Source organism: Carlito syrichta, unplaced genomic scaffold, assembly GCF_000164805.1.
Source record: "Carlito syrichta isolate Samal-C Ts95f unplaced genomic scaffold, Tarsius_syrichta-2.0.1 Scaffold152208, whole genome shotgun sequence".
Lineage (NCBI taxonomy): Eukaryota > Metazoa > Chordata > Mammalia > Primates > Tarsiidae > Carlito > Carlito syrichta.
Window position 1 is genome coordinate 99,475 of NW_007096304.1, and position 10,513 is coordinate 109,987.

At 43.2% G+C, this 10,513-nt stretch overlaps 1 protein-coding gene across 1 annotated transcript in view; it reads right to left on the reverse strand.

The window, feature by feature from the left end:
• Positions 1-9,275, reverse strand: part of GREB1 (growth regulation by estrogen in breast cancer 1) — a 99,185-nt gene extending 89,910 nt beyond the window's left edge. The window contains exon 1 of the mRNA XM_008050575.2: positions 9,122-9,275. The gene's annotated coding sequence lies outside the window, so the exon portion shown is untranslated. The remainder of the gene's footprint in view (positions 1-9,121) is intronic.
• Positions 9,276-10,513: the final 1,238 nt, after the last annotated feature.

A 10,513-nucleotide genomic window follows, 5' to 3' on the forward strand; every position in this document is an offset into this window, starting at 1 on the left:
ATACGCCAACAATATGTAGAGAAGATCTGAAACAAAGAAGTAGGGCCAGACTTGGAGTCAGAACTAAAGCCCTTCCTGAATTTGGTGAGGTATCCTGAGAAGCAAACTGATTCATATCCATAGCAGAACCCAGAAAAGGTTTAGGTTCAAGGCAACAAAGTGAAAAGTGAAGCTGAAGAATGAGGAGACTCCCACCCCTTCCCTCAGGAACTCCTTCCCTGTCTCTGCAAAAGCCTGGAGGTTTATTCAAGACAAATTAAACCAAAGAGAATTTGGATTCTAGAATACCACTGACAACAGGTGTCAGATGCAGGACTGAAAACAGGGGAATTGATTCAAAGTCTATACAATGAATGATAAAATGCCTCTTTCTCCCATTCTTTTTCTCCCATTTGGCTCTGTCAAAATGTAGTCCAGCTTAAGGATGGGCAGATATTGAAAACTAGGGGTACTCCCAATGTAAGAAATCCACATCTAATCACCTTCTATGAGGTTCACCACTCAACCAGCTGCACCACTGCACACCACTTTTAAGCAACTTTCTGTACCAGATTCTTAAAAACAAGTAGATATCCAAAAGTTATCAGCATCACAAGGCTCTTGAGAAAATCCGTTAACATAAAATGTGGAGACTAAAAGAAACAAAGAGATAAAAGAGCAAACAAAAACTACAAAGGAAACACATCCACCACAATTAGCATTTTGAGGGATAATGTATCCACAAAATAGGAACAGAATGCTATAAAAAGTAAACACGCAGAAAACAAGAAAGAACTCTTATAAACTGTTTAAATGATAACAGAAATTTAAACTTTAGTAGAAGGGCTAGAAAGCAAAGTTGAAGATAAAGAAACGAGGGATAGAACATAGAAGAAAGTTGGAATTATTTTGCTGTTGCACAATAAAACAATTATAAGTTTAAGGTGGCCAGGCTCGGTGGCTCAGCCTGTAATCCCAGCACTTTGGGAGGCTGAGGTGAGTGGATTACCTGAGCCCGCAGGTTCAAGACCCGCCTGGGCAACTTGACAAGACCTCATCTCTACAATAAATCAAAAAAAATTAGCCAGGCGTGGTAGCGTGCGCATGTAGTTCCAGCTACTTGGAAGGTTGAGGTGGAAGGATCACCAGAGCCCAGCAGGTTGAGGCTGCCGTGGCCGGAAGCAGCCACTGCACTCCAGTCTGAGTGATAGAGTGAGACTCCAACTCAAAAAAAAAACAAGTTTAAGCTAATTTTTTTTAGTAGTTGTCAATGTCCTTTTCCTGTCATATTTCCAAAACAAGAAAAAAATAGCTATTCTTGGCCACAGTTACTCTGAAATATTTCATTAATGTGGCTTATATTATTTGTACATTCTTTTTTTTTTCCTCTTAAAGAAGGGGTATTAAGATGTCAACTAGAAAAGGATTTAATAGACACCAAATACCCACAAAGGGAAAATATTTTTACGTTTTCTTTTAATGACTTTATTATACTACCATGTTAGAAAATGAATTGTTTTTATTGGGGGGGGTGGGGGAGACAATTGAAGATCAGTCCATGAGGAACAGAAGAAATTCCAGCAAGGGAAAACAAAGAAAAAAGAAGGAATTATATTCCCAAAGAAATCATTTAGACAATTTCCCAGAACTGAAAGACATAATTTCTAGTTAAAGGATCCATTAAGTGCCCAGCACAATAAATGAAAAGTGATATACATCAAGGCACATTATGTGAAATTTTAGAACACTAGGGATAAAGAGAGGTAGGCCCTAGAAACTTTCAGAAAGAAAAAGCAGCTCACATCTGAGTGCTTAACATAATCAGAATGACTTTAATTTCTCAACAGCAATACTAGACACAGCAATACTAGACACTAGGAAATGATGAAATAATGTTCTCAAAATTCTGAAGGAAAACTATTTCCTACCCAGAATTCTATACCCAACCAAAATAACAATCTAAAGTGAAAGTAGAGTAAAATCATTTTCAGAAACACAGGATCGCTAAAAAATGTATCTTCCAAGTTCACGTTCTCAAAAGCTACTAGGGAATAAACTGGCAAATGTAAAGCCCTGGGGCCAGGATAGAGGAATCCTGCAGAGGAGAGAGGTAAAGGGGATTTGCAAGGTGACAATGGAAATAACCAAGCCGTCCACACTGAAGCAGGGGACAGAGACTCCAGGATGGAGTTTTCCAAGGAGAAAACAAGGCTACAGATTTGATTATCTGATGTGTCCTATTATATTGCAGGGAGTTTGACAAGTTCTATTAGAATATGGGGATGAATTATTGATAGGTTCAAAAAATTTTAAGTCAACAACAAAAAAGAGAGTTAGTTGCTACAGGAGAAGATGAACAAAAATGGACAATTTGGTTATAGCACACTTTAAGTCTATGTTGAGTGCTGATTCAAAGTTCTGATCCAAGTATTTTGGAAAAAATGGGACAAGGGAAGGGGCATGTGTGTGTGTGTGTGTGTGTGTGTGTGTGTGTGTGTGTGTGTGTGTGTGCATGTGTGTGTCACACATTTGAGTATGCTTGCATGTGTGTGCAAGTGCACACATGGGCTTGGGTATGTTTGCGTGTGTGCACATGGGTGCACATGTGTTTGGGTGTGTGTATTGAGAGTGTGTTTTGGGGGTTGGTGGAAAGAGGTGCAAGAAAGTTAAATTCTCACATTCCACAGTAAGAATGAGATGACTGTCTAAAAACAAACAAGAAATTGCAGCACAAGTTATTTAAAAATGAAGAGGTAAATGCCAGAAGTGAAAAAAAAGGAAAGAGTTAAAAAATAGCTGCCTCTAGGAAGCAGGAATTGAGGTGGAAATAGGTTTTTCACTTTCATTTCTCATTTTAAAGCTTATAATATTACTTGTCTTTTTTGGTTATGTATATATTTATATTTATATTTATATTTATTTATTTTATTTTTTTATTTTCTTGAGTTGGAGTCTCACTCTGTCGCCCAGACTGGAGTGCAGTGGCCGCTCCCGGCCACTGCAGCCTCGCCTGCTGGGCTCTGGCGATCCTTCCGCCTCAGCCTCCCAAGTAGCTGGAACTAGAGGCTCGGCTAATTTTTTGATTTATTGTAGAGATGAGGTCTCGCCAAGTTGCCCAGGCGGGTCTCGAACCCGCAGGCTCAGGCAATCCACTCACCTTGGCCTCCCAAAGCGTGGGATTACAGGCTGAGCCACCGAGCCTGGCTATTTTTAAAGGAAAATTATGCTTATAAAATAAATGAAATGCAGGCATAAAAATAAACAGACATTATATGTACAATATATCCGTGGAAGAGAAACTGAGGATCATGGTAGACTATAGACTAATATCAAAGGAGGGGCAACCTGGTAAGCATTTCCACAGGAATTACCTAATTTAAGCCTTGCAACAACCCTATCTCATAGTTATTTCTCTCCCTACTTTTACCCCTATTTCACCTACAAAGGCACTAAGAAAGTAAGCCTTGGAAAGGTTGGACCTGTCTGAAAACACGCAGCTAGTGCCTGTCCTGGAATGAAAAGCCAATCTCCAAAGAATCTCCTCCACGAAAAGGAGTGTTAAGAAGCTTTACACTAGCAGAGTATGAAATTCTCAGACATCTTCATTTTCAGGGTTATACATCTGCATAACCATTAAGATTTAGTGCCTTGTTTCTAGTAGTGTCAGGTCACTTTCTAATTTTACAGAAAGGTACGGCATTCCTCTAAACTTCTCAAGCTGGCCTAAAGAGACCAAGCATGCCTACACATCAAAGATGAACTGAGCGGTCTCTTCATTGTGCTGCGAGCCAAGAAAATCCTGCAATTATTTAGAGAAAAGTCTCTACCTATACTCCTAGAACCACATGACAAAGCTTATATGGTCTCTATTACAGAACTCGTATATTACAGTTTTACATCACAAGTGAGCACATTAAAAAAAAATCAAAACTTCCATTTATATCTATTTTATCCATTCATTATTTTTCAGTATATATTTTATCATGTAAATAATATATACTGTGGTCCATGTATGCAATTTATAAATCAATAAGCAAATATGCTATATACATATATGTTATATATATGACTATATACATAGATATATTTATATATTGAGAGAGAGTTCGAATGGAAAAATAAGAAAATGAATACTTCTTTCTTATTCACTATGTGCCAAGAAATTGTCCCCTAACATCCTAGTGACAAAAGTATTATTAGCTTCATTTTGCAGAAGAAGAGATGGAAATTGGGATGTAAACGCATTAATATCTTCATTATTTTCTTTAGCGATATAAATCCCCAAAACATTTTAAGTAATAATTAGTAGCTACTATTTATCAGGGCTACCTTGTGGAGATATTTTCTTGGTTTGCATTTGTATTTGTATTTCATCTTCATCACAGCCCTAAAATGCAGGTAGCAAGGGTCTCATTTTACACATTAGGAAACTGAGGCTGGGTGACATTAAACTAACTTGTCTAAGGTCACACGTTTGGAGTAATTTTGAATGATGAATGATGGTCCTAAGCATGATAATTTTTGCTTTTAATGAAGCTGGTGACTTCAGAGAGCGAATTATTTTTAAAGTTTTGGGGCTTTTTTGTAATGACGTTCACTTGTTCTGCCACGCTAAAACTTTTAGTTAGAGGACTGCCTGAGATTTTCTTAATGGCACTTTACCAAAAGAGGAGTTGCCATGACGAGACTATAACCCCTCAGCCTCATTTTAAAAGACACATCTTTAGTCAGACAAAGAAAACCAAGAGCATTCTAAGAATGTGACCTGCAGTCATCCACTGCATGGAGGCGGATGGTAGGCCAGCAGAATAAACAAACAGCCAGTACCTCGCTCCCTGAGCCTGCGGGACGCCGGCCTGCCTAGTGTCCACCTGCACCGTTAGCATGACGGACCCTTCCCTGGGGAGAGAAGTAGGAGACTTCTGATTCCAGCCCACTCAAAGAAAAATATTCTTGCCTGGCCTCTCCTTGAAGTGGCAGTCTGCTCCCCTCCCCTCTCCTCCTCTCCTTTAGAACAGAATATCCAAAGGTTCACGCTTTAAGATAGAAAATTCATTTATCTTAAAAGGCTCTCCAACACCTACCGGGGAACTAGCAGAGTTACATGTGCAACTAAAACCTGGGTCCATAATGATGCCTGCTTCTCTCTGAGCTCCTTTGGCTCTGCCTTTTATCAATCAAGCAGTGAGGCACCTCCGCTTAAGCCCACAGCCCCAGTCTGTCAACAACTGTGCTTGAGTTCCCAGAATGAGCTGGAACTCACTTCCTAAGATAACACTCTTCTCCGGGTACTCCTGAGGGCCGCACACTCTTCATTCTGCTGGAAAAACAAAGCCATGACCTCTCTGCTGCAAACTCCTCAGACCCAACTCCTCCCCCAGTGCCACAGAGAGCTGTCAATCAATGTCAGAACAGTCATCAACACCCATTTCCTCATGACATCCTCGGCTCAACGCTGGCATGTACATGGATGTGGCCACTGAGGCCCATGGAAGAGAACACATGGCTCTTTCATGTTCAGTCACAGCGTCCCGTTAGATCAAAACCTGCAGGACTCTCAGAGAGGGCCTGGCAGGGTCCTTCAAGCTGTAAGCTAATAAACCACGCAGTATCATCGGACTTTACTAACTTCACACAATTTTTCAAACTTGGGCCTTGCAATGTGTTCACAGTCTGCCTACAATGGTGGTAAAAACACCTTCTTTGGAATAAGAACACCAGGGGCTTGATTCATGGTTCCGCTTCCTTCAAACTGTGTGCTTTGCCAAGTTACCGAACTTCTCTGAACCTCCATGTCTTCATCTATAAAATGGGGACAATAAGAACCACTTTACACAGTTGTAGTGAGGACTAAATTAACACATGTAAGGCATATCATAGATACTAACAAATTCTAGTTTCCTCTCTAAACTGGAATGAACTGCTCATAATTGTAATTTCTAGATGCTAATTTCTAGAGACTTAATTTAAGTCTTAATCTTGACCTAAGTTGATTAATCTGTTTAATCTTGACTGAATTTTACTCATTATTGAAATAATTAAACGTCTGGCTTCCTTAGAAGTATACCAGTTGAAACATGCCCTCCAAGTGTCTGTCAATCCCCTACTGAAATAGAAGGGCCTTGACAGCAGAGGTTATTCTAGTCTCTTTATTTCCCACGGTACCTGGGATACTGCAAGTCCCCAGAAAATAACTCCTAAATGAAGAGGAAGAGAGAGAAAGATGACCACTTGTATAAGGCTACAATGATGACTATCAAGAGACAGAGAGTGGGCCTGTCTGAAAGCATTCAGATCAGAACATAAGGCCCCAAGAGCACCAAATAAACACATCTGAGGATTTAATTTAGGCCCCAGGATGCTATCGCTGGCACAGTTACAGACATCATGTTAGTTAAGGCCTCCCCTTACCCCCATGTCTCTAGGTATTACCTGAACTCCCCTTATCATTTTCTGCTCCAACCAAAGTTAGAGGGGAGTCATACCTATGAGCTTCAAAGTACAAGATGTGCACCTTTATTCTTTCCTCATGAACACACTGCTGCTCAGTAGGCCCTGTTTATGCCTGTTCTTCCTGCAGCTTACACTTAAGCCAAAACTAATCGCTTCCTCTTCTGTGCCCACCCCAGTACTTTGCTCCCACCTGTATTGGGCTCTGAGTTTGTTCTCCCTAAGGCTGTGTCTACTGCCTCCCCTGGGTACTGAGATGAGTGAGCAAGGAAACTCACTCATCGCCTGTTCCCCTCGTCACCCTTGGAGCCTACAACAGTTCCTTATGGAGAGTGGACCTCCAAGGGAATAGTCATGGACTGCTAATTATCCCAGGCTGCTAGAGATCTGTCTGACACCACCCAGGCCATCCCAGCGTCCAAGAGCAGGTGCCATTGGGGGTCTTCAGGATTTCAGGAACCAAGTACCGATAGCTGCGTCCGTCTCAAGCCACAGATCGACAGCTTCTGGCCTGTTCTGTGCTTGCTCTGTGAGAAGCAAAGAACTTTTCTCTTACAGAATCATGGTTCTGCCTTAAGCAAAAGTAAATGCTTACAACATCTAAGTTGGATACATGGCAGAGATATTCCATACCCACTTGGAGCTAAGGGTGAAAGTGAAATCAACACAGCTCTGAAATAGATGTGCCCTGAAGAACCTCACAGTTACACAGGAAGTAAAATTAAGCAACATAATGCAAAATGTAGCGTGACTGCTGCCTTAGAAGGGGTATAGGCAAGAAGTCAGCTTCACAGGAGACAGAGAAGGGAGTGGAAAACTCTGTCAGGTCAGTCTCAGAGGGCCTCATGGAAGGGCTCAATCTTCAAAGATGAGTACACATGTGTCGACTGAAAAGAAGGAAGGGCATTCTGGGTCCTTCTAGACAGCTGGAGCACAAGGTATATGTGGGAAACAGAGGGCAGGAGGGCAGCAAGGGGGTCAGTTCAGACTATGCCCATAAGTATAAGTATATGGAATTAACCCTAAGGAGCCACCAGAGGATTTTAAGCAGGCCTGATGCATTGTGCTTGAGAATACTCAGGCTTCAGAAGGAAGACCAATAGGAGAAGACTGCAATACACTAAGACTCAAAGAGGACATAAAAAGGCTGCTCCTTGTGGAAGATGAGGACAGGGGAGCCTCGGGCTTTGGGGAGAGTAGGAAGTGATGGTGTTATCACTGCCATACTGAAAATGAGAGTATATGAGTCTGAGGAGCAAGCTGATGAGTGCGGCATGCCGAGTGCTCAGGACTCCCATGCCATGCACTCGCTTACAACTCATTCACTCCCAGACATCTGTGGCGCCTGCCTGTGCACAAAGCCTCACATGGTCTGGTGCTGTCACTTCAAGAAGTAGCCACAGCAGAGAAGGAAGAGTCACGCTCTGGAGTCAAGTCCACAAGAGAGAAACCCTATCCCTGGCTTTCTGCCAGGCCTCCTTTTCTCTTCCCTTTTCACCTAGCAGCCTCTGTCATGAATCAAATCCAAAACACATCTCAGACCCTCCAACCTGAGACTCTGTCTCCTTTCGGGAGACAGCCTTCTTCTAGAATCCCTGCCTGCCTGGACCCTGCGGTAAGGTGACGGACACTCCTCTGGCCAGCCACGGGGACACAGCCCTACCCCAAATCTCATCAGAATACCCCAAACTCCGGCGACCACTGATCCCTGCTTCTTCTTCTAACCTTCCTACGACCAAATTCTAACTGGAAAAATTCCCCCAGCCAACCCAAAAGTAGGGTGACTTATTTCTGGTGAGTCCAAAGTCCCAAAACCAGAACAGGAAAAAGCAATGCTCTCTCAGGACTACAGTCTCAACCTGAGTCTGTCACTTCCAGCAGCACGGTGAAGAATGGGAATGGTGGCACTCCAGTAATGGCAGCAACAGCCAGTCCGCAATATATGATATGGCAATAAACGCATTGAGGCTGCAGAATGGTATCCTATAAACTCTTTGACAGTCCCCCTGGCAGGAAACTGGGCATTCTAATGTAGATTTCTCCAATTTTCCCTAGAGGAACTCATAAACTCCACAGGTGTTGTTTAAGGAAGAAAATCCGGGTTGAGACATTGACTAGTGTCGAAACTGCTCATGTCTCCAACAGAGACTGCCTGGCCTCAGCCACAGCTCAGCCACGACCTGCTCAGACATCTGTTCACAGAAGGTCAGACAGCGTTTCTTTGGAGAATGTCTCTAAGTGCTCTCAAATGGAACTAGAAAGCACTCGGTTATGTCCCCTCCAATTGCAGTAGAAACTGAATGGGACAGAAGGACCTTCAGAAAAGGGAAGAGTTTCAAGGAAGAAGAAACTACCGAAAATATTATTTCCAGAACCAACCAGGCAGGATCCAATGAGTGTTTTGAATCTCCTTAGCCCATCGTTCATAAGAATACTTACTGCCACTTCTGTGTCTTCCCTGTGCAAAACAAATTATCTACAACCCCTTCCGACGCCATTTCAAGCAATAAAAATAAGGACACTCATTCATTAAGTGAACTTCCTTCGGTTTGTTGCTCCCCCACACCTTATTAAAGGCTAATCCTTTGCCATTGAGCCTTTAACAAGGCCACTGCTGTCTCCATAACAAGTCTACACAGACCTCTCCAATCCCCAAAGTGGGTGCTCTCTCCCAAAGTCAAATGCATCATACCTTACCAAAAGCAGGTCATTTCAGGCACCCCTCAGACCAGCCAGCCAAGAGCAGGCTAAGCCTAGCAGAGGCGGAGAGTTTGTCAGGACTCCCACCTCCCCGGGCTGCACCTTTGATCTGGCCGGGACCAGGAGACGCGTGGGGTGCGTAATGCCCTGCTGCACAGAGCCAAGTTTGGGTCGGCCTGACACCACAACTCCCTGGCCCCTGCCCGGCAGGGAGAGGCAGCCAAGCCAGCCAGGGAAAAGGTTTCAGTGCTAGTATCTGCTCCCAGAGCTACAACAACAACAACAAAAAAAAAATCAACAAAATCAGCAGTAGCCCTTCCAAGTTGAGCTTCGTCTGTCCCAGTGCCTGCTGGGTCAGGTGGCAAATGCCACCATTTCATGTCTTGTTAGCCCTGAAGTGCTTTGCTGGGTCAGAGTGCTCTCCACACAGGTACATGCCAATCTGTCTGCCTAACCACCAGCAGTTAAACTGATTCTTTTTAAGCCACATGGAAGTGTTTGTACTTGGAGTGGAACCACGTACACTGTGCAAAGAACAAAGGGTCAGGGGAAGAACGTCGGCTCTGCCATGGGCTCAACCAGGCAGCCTGATTTTCTCCCAAAGACCATGGGTAGCACTGACCAATGGCATAAGAAACCATGTGCCCCTTAAAATAACCCCACCGTGAATACCACGGAATATCCCCCAACAACAAAAACTCCCTTAAGATTCTCAGAAGGCATATCCTTCAACTTTCTTCATTTAAATCATTTCTACCACTATAGAAATCTTCAAGAAAACACTAGCTTTTGTACATTCCCACTGCAATTAACTCTTACAAATCCAAGACTCGTGATCTGATCCTAATTGAAAAAGGAAAGAAAAGAAATCATGAAAGCCTATTTCATTGTGCTAATACCTTTAACTTCAATGTTTATCTTCTTGCTAGGATCTTTTATTTCCTGCAGAGATAACCTGAATATGACCCAAAGGTTTCAGCATCATATACCTCTTGTGACAAAGGCTTACTGGTACCCCAGACAGCAAAGAGAGTTCCCACCTGTTTCTGGACCCAGTCCCCAAAAGTAACAGGTGCTAAGGATGGTAGGAAGAGCCCCCACATGGTAGGCTTGTTCCTTCCCAGGCTGACTAATGTTGGCAGATGAAGACCCCACCCGTCCCCACACCTTCACAGCCAGGGTGGAGGCAGCGCCCCCTTGTGGTTCTACTTGAGCGAGTATCTGGAGTCCAGAAACTCATCTGGGGACAAGCTAGGTCTGAAGAGAATGGAGGGGTCTGGGGAGAGGGCTGCAGCGCAGGGGTGCCCACCACCTTCTGCCACTCAAGGCATTGTTCATAATGGTGGGACATGAAACTACAGAAATGCCCATTAATAAATGAATG